Source organism: Anas platyrhynchos, chromosome 4, assembly GCF_047663525.1.
Source record: "Anas platyrhynchos isolate ZD024472 breed Pekin duck chromosome 4, IASCAAS_PekinDuck_T2T, whole genome shotgun sequence".
Classification (NCBI taxonomy): domain Eukaryota; kingdom Metazoa; phylum Chordata; class Aves; order Anseriformes; family Anatidae; genus Anas; species Anas platyrhynchos.
This window is the reverse complement of record NC_092590.1, coordinates 44,803,816-44,814,911: the sequence shown is the minus strand read 5'-3', so window position 1 is coordinate 44,814,911 and position 11,096 is coordinate 44,803,816. Positions and strand designations below refer to the sequence as shown.

General features: G+C 36.3%; 1 long non-coding RNA gene across 1 annotated transcript; it reads right to left on the bottom strand.

Moving 5' to 3' along the window:
• Positions 1-4,774: 4,774 nt before the first annotated feature.
• LOC140002367 (uncharacterized) lies at positions 4,775-10,063 on the bottom strand. The gene is made up of 3 exons (XR_011808737.1): positions 9,965-10,063; positions 5,243-5,339; positions 4,775-4,852 (listed from the first exon to the last, which is right to left on the bottom strand). It is a non-coding gene; the product is annotated as an uncharacterized lncRNA (long non-coding RNA).
• Positions 10,064-11,096: the final 1,033 nt, after the last annotated feature.

Here is an 11,096-nt window from a genome sequence, read left to right as displayed (position 1 = left end):
TTTCAAATGATAGGGTTTTCCAAAGTACTCAGAAAGCAGGACAAAGAGGCAGGCATTAGACACCCTGAATCAAAACCTATCCAGACCATTCTGTGTTTCTGAACATCAGCCCTTACAGGACTTGCAATCATGCAGGACTATCATCTTAACAAGCAAAATCTTGAACAAGTAGTGTTAAAAGCATTTGAATGGGCTCTAGAGAGCCAATATTACAACTCTAAGAGACAGCAGATCAGGCAAAACAAGATTATTACAGATTCTCTAAACAGAAATTAAATGCTAGTAACCCTTCATAACTGGAAAAAAAAAAAAAAATCTCCAAAACAGGCAGCTTTTCACCAAAAGGCCTGTTTGGATCTTTGTCTGTTTTCAAGAGAGCTATGTACATCTTCCATTGCTGAAAATGAGATCAGTCTTGGGTTCCAAGCATACGTCCAGAAGCCATTATACTTAACAACAAAAGACATTACATACAAATTATACGGGAATGCCTATTTTAGGGGCCAATTTTAATATTTTATATTTAGACAAAGTATTCTGGAGAATGTTTCCAAGTTACCAGAAGATAAATACATTATGAAATGATACCAAACAAATACAAAATGCATCCTTTCCAGTATAAATATGTGAGCAAATAATCCAAAAGTTCATGAAGTTCAACTTCAGGAAATTTCAGTCCACTTTCACTCCTGGTCCAAACTTTAGAAAACTTATTTTAAACCTTTTAGAAGGTTTGGAGAAGGCAGATGCAACATTTCGGTTGATGTTTACTGTTGCTGTAATGGCCACTGTTTGGGGAATGACTTACTAAAGTACAATGAAGCATTTTAATTGTTAAGACTCAGCAAAAGTTGACTACTTAATTCCACTTTGTTCCTTTGAAAAGTACTCTAGATATCCTAGTGTTTCACACAGCAGCCCAAATAAACCTAAAAGACTATGGTGTATATGTTGTCAAGAGAGGAAGAAGTTGACTACAGCACTATAAACTTCTGTACTAACACCTTTGTTTGATAGAGAGAGCAGTACATAAAAGCCAATGGTAACATTCCTTCTCCACAAGAACAAGCCAAATAGAGGACAACAAATAGAGCCAAACGGAGGACAACCAGGAGAACATATTGGGTGTTACTTAATGCATTGCTGCAAAACCATAGGTGTTTTGAAGTGCATATTAGCCCTTTAAATCAGACCATGCAATTTCATATAAACCTCTGGATAAAAAAGAAATTAAATATACTACAGATCATGTTACATAAACTGTGGAACAGATGCTTTATATTTATTTTTTATTCTTGTATAAGGTTTTACTCATTCCTAATCAACTGTTTATATGACTAAAATTTGGATTAAATTGAAATTATATGTTTTATTTGAATTTTTGAAAGCATGCAATGCCCATAGTTGTCCTGGCATCATTTAAAAAAAAAAAAATGAAGTCATTAAAACATTTTCCAGTCTAATAGGGAAGACAACAAAGTTGAGCATGCGGTACAGCAACATTTTACTATTGTATGCACTGCTGTATCTGGCAATTAAAATCCATCAGCTTCTCATGCCACAAAGGAAACAGTATCAATCCTTTAAGCACAATAATATATACACATCAACATACATCAATTACATACATCATGTGAAAGAATAAAATATATCAAGAATTTGCCATGAAATATATTGTATATTTGGATTTATTTTCTGAAAGAAAAGAATTAAAGTTGATTAAAGGAATTTAATCAATTTTATTGTTTTAAAAGGTAAAAGCCAGAAGCCTGCTAGAATAAATATTTTTAATCAATATTGAAATGAAAAATGTAAAATGATTTATGGCATAAATTGCAAAAGGGGACCTTCGTCCAAAATTATCCCGTCTTTAAACTTCAAAGGTCAGCCTATTTAATAGGTTCAAAATTACCAAGGAAATGATTCCAAGAACTTTTTAATGGCCATTAGTACTCAATGGTGCAACACAGAGATTTTTTGAATTGTCAGATTATTTCACTTCAAGAACCAGGCAAAAGACTTATCAGTAGGCTCATAGCAAATGGTGGCCATGTTGCTTAAATGACAATTATATGCCAATGAAATAGAAGATATAGTACAGTTGTGACATTCTGTTTTATACTGTGGGGTCTAATGTTTGTTGTGAGGCTTACGGCACCTGCAGCAAAATGCTCTTTGGAGTAGATGTTATTCAAGCCATCTAAACCTGCCATGTGTTTGGCCTTCAGTTATGTGGGACAGCACTTGCTGGCCCAGGCCAGACACCCTGTATTATTCTTAACAGGTTTAAGATGAACAGTGAAGAAATGATTTATCCTGAATATTACAAATGTGACAAATTTCAGAGGAAAAAGCACCTTGGCAGGGGAGAAATATTCACATGCATGTCTCTCGGGCTGGGTACTTACAACCAGCGTGCTCTGGAGGAGCTGAGTTTGCAGCTTGGCTCCAAGCCCCTGAACAGCCCCATTTCCCTTATACATCCCAGGACCACACCACTAAGCTCTTGTAAGCGTGCCCAGTATCATGATGTACCCATCAAGCAAATTTACTACAGTTTCAAACAAAATTCCTGCAAATTATTACTCTTAGAGATATTTTCCCTCAATGTAAATAAAACCTAGTAAAAGTAGGAAAGAATAAAAGACTGTAATGACTCAAAATTATCAGTGAGTTATATCTGTCCCATACTCTTTCCAAGGATGATATGATTGTTCTGGCTATAACCTGGTAAGTGTATCACAACATTTCAGCAGATAGAAAACCTCTTCCTTTGACAAAGTCAGGAACCATGAGGCATTTATACAACAGTATGCATGGTACATGCCTGCAATCCCATGAGTATAACAAAGAAAAAACAGAAGCTCTCAAACTGTGAAGTTCAAGTACAGACTTTCCCCAGATTTAAAGATAGCTGAAACCATATACTGTTTCAACACAATAGAAGGTTTTGAGCCAGACACAAATTTTGGCTACATAAATGACTTTGTGTAATTCAAGAGTTTTCATGAAATAGGCTTTGGTTTGATATACAAACAAGATAAAGACTAGCCACAAAGCTCAGATCTGAATTTGGGCACAAACTAAGTCTGGGCTAAGATCTACATAGTTCAAAATGAGAGAAAATTGACATTAATTTACTCTTCGGGACAGATGGTACATCTGTCCCAAAAAGAAAACAATACACTCTGGATGAAAGTGAGTATTTTGCTTCTCTTTTGTCAAAGTACACAATTGTGATGTAAAAAATGGCAGTGTAACAGACTCCACAACAACCCTTAGGAAAATTCTCCAGTGATAATTAATAATGTGCTCCTTCTTTCTAATATTAATTTATCCAAGTTTTCAACTTGGAGTCATTGGATCTTCTGACAACTTTCTCTGCTAGACTGGTTATCCCAATTTTCAAGTTTTATTCACCTTAGAGGTATGTATCAACAATAACACCTTGTCATAGTAAGACTAAACAATATAAATATGAATGCAAAACATAGATATTTCCTAATGCCTTCTTTATCCTGGCATTTGTTTTCTGATCAGATTTTGACCATCCAACCTGAAAACTTAATGTTTGGGCACACTTAGAACCCAATAACCACTGTATCAAGACCAAATAAAATGTGTCTTGAGATTCCTTTGCTTGTTTGTGTATGGATCATATCAGCTGTTTTGGCCACAGCAGTGGCCCAGAAGGTAACAATCAATAATTATCCATTTTCATTTCCAAATCTTTATTCATTGTTTCCAAAATTGGGACCCCTCTCCTGTAATTACAGCTGTCCCCTTAGCTAGTAGGTGTAGGGAGAATTTGGCCATATTCAGACATGCTATTTGTTGTATCCAAATGACCGTATGATTTAAATTTTCCTTTCTCATTAATCACTCCCCAGTTTTTATGCCACTATTACACCATTAGGAAAACTGCTGAATTTTATTCCAGCATGTTAATATGGACAAATGTTCGAGTTAATGCCAATTAAGTAGCATCAATACCTTTTGCAGAGTATCATGATTATGGTTGTGGAGGGAGATGGTATTTCCACCAGAACAATAATCACAACATGACCTTGGTAAATTTTAAAACTCCAAAACCATCAAGCAACAAAATCTGCCAAGTTATAAGGTCAGTCTCTTGTCAAGGAGAAGATATGGAGCAAGACAGGCACTAAGAATTTTTGCAAAGTTCTCAGGTTACTTTGTCATTCTTCCAATTCTCCTTTTCCAACCCTCCATCCAATATTATGGGATGAAACCATGTGAAGGACTGAGCTGGAAAAATCTGAAGGATAACTTGAAACTCTTCTTGGCCTCTGGAAAATTCTGAAATCCGTCCTATTTAATTACACCACAGTTTGTATAACACTTTGGCTGCATTTCCCTTTCTGCTTTGTTTTGTTTGTGTTACTAAGAATATTTGCATGAAAACAGGATATTTGTTTATTAAGAGTTCATCATCTCCTGCTGTGTATTCCCTATTTTAAGTCATATTCCTTAACATTTATTAGCAGAAGGAGACCATAAATTCTCTTTCCCGTAAATGTTCCTAATAATAAAATGAGCAAAGGAACTGAAGTGAAGCAGAGATATTCAGAAAGAAAGAAAGAGTGAGGAGGAGAGATTAGATGATGCATACTATAAACATAACTTGTGTTTTTCAGAGCAACAGCGTAATATATTTCCCATACTGTGTGAACTTTTCTTTAATATTTTTTATCCACTCCTCCATTACCAAGCAGTCATTCCTTAAACTAGTCAGACATACATGAAAGTCCTACCTTGCCATCAGAAAGCAAGTGAAAACTCCCCCTCAGCCCTTTTAATTCTGCTGATGTGTTCTGAAAAGGGTCACAACCTACAAGAGAAAAATACAACATGGGAAAGAAGTATTCATATTGCCCACACAGCTGGCACCCTAGATATGGAGTATCAGAAGAAAAGATTAAAGTGTTTGCCAAGAAAAGACTAAGCAAGCCTCAAGTACAGTCTTGGGTTCAGCTTTATACCGTCTTCTCATTTATCATTTTCCTTCAGAATATGGTTTGCATTTCCAAGATGTACTAGATTGATAGATTCTCACATGACTGAACATGTTTACAATTTTGAGGGCTTTTTTTAGCACTAAAATCTGCAAAGATCTACAAGTAGTTGGCTGCAGAAAATGAGTGAGGAACTATTCTGAAGTACTAAGCAGTAGTCCAGACCATTAACATATACAACACACACCCAAAGGGTTTCTACTTACTCTTTGCAGGATAAAAATGCAGATTACATGCAGTTGCTAAGCATTTTCAGGGCTAGACATTTATAAATCTGGGGATATTCTTCCTCCAAATAGGAATCTAGACATAAGAAAAAGATGTAAGAAAAAGGTTGGGAATGATTCCACCATTCTGGCATACAGTACAATCAGTATTATATGATCATATCTTCAGAAATGTTCAGCAAACAAAAACCATCTAAAAATAGGATAAATATTCCCTTTTGGAAATTGGGTGATAAGCCTCATTGGGTGTTAAAATCTGTCTGCCTATACTGGTCCCAGCTAGTTTAAAGCCAAGGACCCACTCGTTGCAATTAAAGAGGAGTATTTTAAATGCCGTCCCAGGACAAATTATTTTTATTGGTTTGATGTGAAGCTGAGATGTCACTTGTATCCCTTTCCTTTGTCTTTCTTGAAGCATTGTTTTGTTATGGCTAAAGTTAGGTTCAAACCATTCCAGCCTTCTAGACCACTTATTTTCATTGATAGAGGGACAAATTCAGCAGCTATACCACATATCTCCTCAACTTGTGCAAGCTTCACACAAAAAAATCAGACCTAAAACAATTTCAGTTAAAACCCTAATAGGTACAATGGGTTTGACAAGAGAAAACAAGAAACTGAATAGGGCATTTATGTATCAGCCCAAATATATGTGATATTCTTGGCACCTGTTTTCATGTGATATTTGTTAGCTACTTCAGGACTATCCGAAGCGTTATGATGGATCAGATCCCAACTGCTTCAGCATGCTTGTCTGACAGTGTCCAGTACTGAACACAAACAACTCCTTGTTAGACAGATATGAATTAACCCACTCCCTAGAAAGGCCAATTGCTAAAGACAGGCTTATATTGTGAAATGATAAGACCTTTTCTTTTTGTCCCCCATACACAAAGAACGCACCAAAAATAACTAAATAAATAAATAAAATCCTGAAGTTACATGAGAAATTAACATTTTCATAATCAATTCAAGCTGGTGAGCTCAGTGGGGAGTTCATCCCCACCTGGGATAAACTCCTTTTTGGAGTAAATCCATGTAGATGGACACACAAAGTGCCATAGTGAATTCCAGTAGCTCCCTCTGTACAAGTAGCTGGGTAACCAGGACTGCACTCTTGTTTTACAGCTTTAAAAGCTTGCACAAATCAAACTCTACTGGAGGTGAACCCTGACATGCCTTCACTTTCTCCATTTGTTCTGTCAGGAGGGCTGAGGACAAGACCACTACTAGCAGTTCCCTACCTTCAGTGGTCTTTCCATGCTCTTTATGACAGAGGCAGAGAGGTGTAGGCTAGAAGAACATGAATTGCTCGAATCTTAATTGGAGACTTGATTATCTGCCAGATCATTCCAGAACTGGTAAGGAATCAAAAGATATTAAGCCACATTTTAGACTCAGGCCTTAAATTATCTGGACTTTACTTTTACAATAAACTACATGCTTTATACTTCTTTATATAAAACTCCATCAGTAACCACTCCAGCCAACCACTTGCTAACACCAAATTATTGCCATGACCAGAAGTGCAGATTATTTAACGGTATTAGAATTTGAACAAAGAAGTCATAGCACTATTCCAAAACTTAAACAACAAATTTTAGAGACAAAAATATTCTCAGTCTCAGGTACCTGATGTGAAATTCCTAATTCCAGATTTATACTACTAAAATACAATGGACTTACTTTCACAAGCAATGAGACTTCACAAGTTCCTCTGTGGACAGAGGTCTAAAGAACTTGAACAATCCTTATTTAGGATAATCTCAGCTTTACAACACTTGCTATTTTCCATTGTAAGGATACAAAGTGCTAACTATTACATCTGATGTATCTTGTTGGGAATTCGGGACCTGTGTGACTTATGTTAAATAATATTTGGATAATTCTTATTTTTCTTGGACTCACCTACCCATTTGCCTTGGTGCCAGAATGAGGAGAAAATTAAGAAATATTTTAAGAGATCCCAGTTCTCAAACCATTTTAGTTACAGTCATGAGTGTTTTCTCATTACTTGACTCCAGCAAAATGAGGTTCATGCAGACATGGAAGTAGGGACCATATTTTATTTTAGAAAGATTAATGGTCATCATAACCAGAGAAAGCAGATTCCTTGCACTGTGACATGAATGGCAGAGATTATAGCTATGGCATAGGCCAAGATGTAAAGACACATATTTATGCCTGGATGCTCACCCTCAACTTCTGGATTAGTATCGAGTTGTTGGCATATTAAGACCAAGCCTTACAGTGGGATCTGTTTGTAGACTCTATTCTTGTGTGGCATTCCATTAAGTTCAGTGGGATTATACATTGAATAAAAGTTCAGTGCAAGATCAGAACTTTGATTGCAAGCTCTTTGTGGCAACAAGGTTGTCTAATTCTATGTTTTATAAAGTGCTGCAAACATCTATAAAGCTATATAAAAGCATAATAAATAAAGTGACAACAGAAGCAATAAAACAAATGTAAGGCTAGTTGATGTAAGCAGTCAGTAGAAGAACAGCAGTGTTGGATGCAGAAACTAACTACCATACATTTAGCTACTGGAAACCATGTGTGTCATATCAGGCAGCAGCAGCAGCAAAAATGCCTCATCCATAACGCATACTTATCCTAACATTTTGCCAGGTTTGTGTTATTGGCCTGTACCATTAGGTACTATGCACATGGTATTGCAGTCTCATGCATATCATCCTCTTTTACTGTACTAAACTTAATTAGGGAGTTTGGTGGCATCCAACCCAGAATGCTAATTTAACCAAGGAAAACAGCTTTTCTTTGGTGGTTTTGCTACCTATGTATTTACAAAACATAGAAGATTTAGTAAGCAGAACGATAATTACAACAGAGTCTAAAATTCCTCTACAAAGACTTAGTAATAACCTACTACATTTTTGTGAGTATCTGCTACTTGGTACACTCTAATTCATAATGCAGAAAAAAAATATATGCTTTTTATGACAATGCCAATCAACTGCATAGAGTCATCAGTTGAAGCTTATCAGAACCCAATAATCTCTACATGCAAGTAATCAGTATGCACATCTCTTCACCTGAAACAGTATTTCAGCAAAGAACTCAAATCTGGCAGAGCTCCTTTAGTAGCCAGATGAGAAAACATGAACTGGCCCATGTAAGAAGTGAATTTTTATTTTTTTCCTGATAATGTTATATATGAGACCAAGTGAAAGATTCAGATTTGTACTTAGAATTTCCCAATGCTTGGAAAGGCTATTCCAGTGTTTAGAGATTTGTCTCTGGACAAAATGGAGGCATATAGAAACACAGGATCATAGAATCATTTACATTAGAAAAGACCTCTAAGATCAAGTCCAACCATTAATCTAGCACCAAGTCTACCACTAGACCACGCCCCTAAGCACTACATCTATTTGTCTTTTGAATACCTCCAGGAATGGTGACTCATCTGCTCCCCTAGGCAGCCTATTCCGATGCCTCACAACGGTGAATAATTTTTTTCCTAATATCCAACCTAATCCTCCCCTAGTGCAACTTGAAGCTATTTCCTCTTGTCCTATCACTTGTTGCTTGGGAGAAGCGACTGACCACCACTCTGCTACAACCTTCTTTGAGGTAGTTGCAGGGAGTCATAATGTTTCCCCTGAGCATCCTTTTCTGTAGGTAAATACACCTATATACAGGTATTCTTTATATATACATACCTCAAATCAGATTCTACAGAAGAACTACCACTTAAATGTTAAACAGAGAATAGAGTAACTTTGATTTCATTTTTTTTTTCCTGTATCTTGAAATCCACTGACAAAATAGAGATAGATAAACTTGAGGGATCTTCCTTAAGAAGAATTTTCTTCTTTAAGACAGCTTCAAGACAGTCTCAATCATCATGAATCACATAGAAAAAATGGTGATGCAGATCCAAAACTCTGTGTACAAAAATATGTAATCTCAACAAGTTAAAGCTGGAACTCTGTTAAAACAATGGTTACTAATAATAAACACCTACATCTACATTATCGTGCACTACACACCAATGCGAAGAGTATTTAAATGTGAAAAAGTTGTTGCTGAGGACCCAAATTCCACACATTAAGCATTTGAGGGATAATGCTTTGGGCCTTTCTGATTTTTTGGTTTGCTTTTTTGTTAAACTTTGGATCATTCTTCCCATGGCCTGGAAGTCCTGTATCAGCTGGAATACATTAGCCTCAATGCTGTAGCATATCTTCCAACATAGTTTCATCTGAAAGGAATCCAGTTCATGTACTCCAAGATCACTTGCCAATGCATATCAAAGCAAGTAAAGTGGGGACAACTGGGAGACTGTTTGAAAGTATACACCTGGGTTGAACTAAAATATACAGGTAGATGCTCCCCATTTACGTTCTTCAACAAACAATTGCAATGTGGAGACTGGCAGAGTTCACACAGCCTTTTCTACTGGTTTGCAGGGACAACGATGTTTGGTATGGTCCTTGTATAAAAATTAATAATAATAATAAATCATATGAAGAGAAAACTAATACAACGTTATTCCTTCCCTCCAATACATATTTTCCACATACCAATTGGTCAGGCTTCAACAACAGGTTTGCTATATAAATGTAAATGGAAACAAGAGATAGTCTATGCAACTATGAAATGAATAAACTGATTAGTTACATCATCTTTCTGTTAGGTTATGATCACATTACAGAAAAGTCTGAGAAATCCTACCCTTAGAAATTCCTATGTCATTTCCTTTCAAGCTTCTTCAAAAATGATGCAGTGTGTTGGCTCCAGTATTATGGAGGGAGACTACACATTTATCTTGATTTACTTAACCTTATCAGAAAGGAAAAAAAAAAAATCTTTAGGTTAAAACAGCTTGGTGTAATGACATAGATTGTCTTCTTGTAAGCATCAGTGTATAAAACACGAGGTAACTTTTTTTTTTTTTTTTTATGGAAAACTAAAAATTCCTCCATATGCCCTTTTCTGTAAAATCTAAACATCTGCTTAGGATCCTGATGCAGTAACACAATATAGCTGCAGCTTTCACAGTTACAAATAAATACATCTTAAAACAAAGTACCATAAAACTGTTTCTCCTCCATTTGCCTGCCAAATTCAGAGTTCAAAAATCTCTGACCTGGGTCCTCTAATCAGTTTCTGACCTCTCTTGGGAGCTGCAAAGGTGGAGGGAACCAACCATTGCTGGTACCACTCCATCCTCTCATAGTAGAGCTCTCCCTGGTACACATGATCCAGAAATATTTCGTGCTTCCCACTCCCAGCCCTCAGAAAAGAAAAGGTGTTGGAGGAAACGGGAGTCACGCTAAGTCTGTGGCCAAGGCAGCAGAGCTCAGAAGGAAGATCTACTTAAAGGACTGAAATTTAGCTGTGCAGCTCAAACCTCCTGTGAATTTTGTTTCATAAGCAGGATTCACAGGCATTAATGTCGTCTAGAGTCAAAATCTTGCCTAAATACACCTTTGATCTGGCACACTATGATCAAGTATACCCACCAAAGACACCATAATGGATATGAAAACCTGAAAATGTTTTTAGAATACTAAAAACAGAATGGTTACAACAAATAGAGCCTGGGATCCAATTAGACAGAACTAGCAGCTGTATTTTAACATCTTTCTGCTCAGTATACACCTTGTGAACTGAAACAAAATCTCACGATGCTTCTTCAGACACATCCTATGAATAGTGTTTGTGCTACTCCCATCTCACAAATACATAGATGAAGACAAAATAATACTTAGTAATTTACCGTGTATATATAGGAAACAAAAAGGAAAAATAAGAAAGATTTTGATTGTATTTAGTTTCATGCTAATACGAGATCATAAATCTC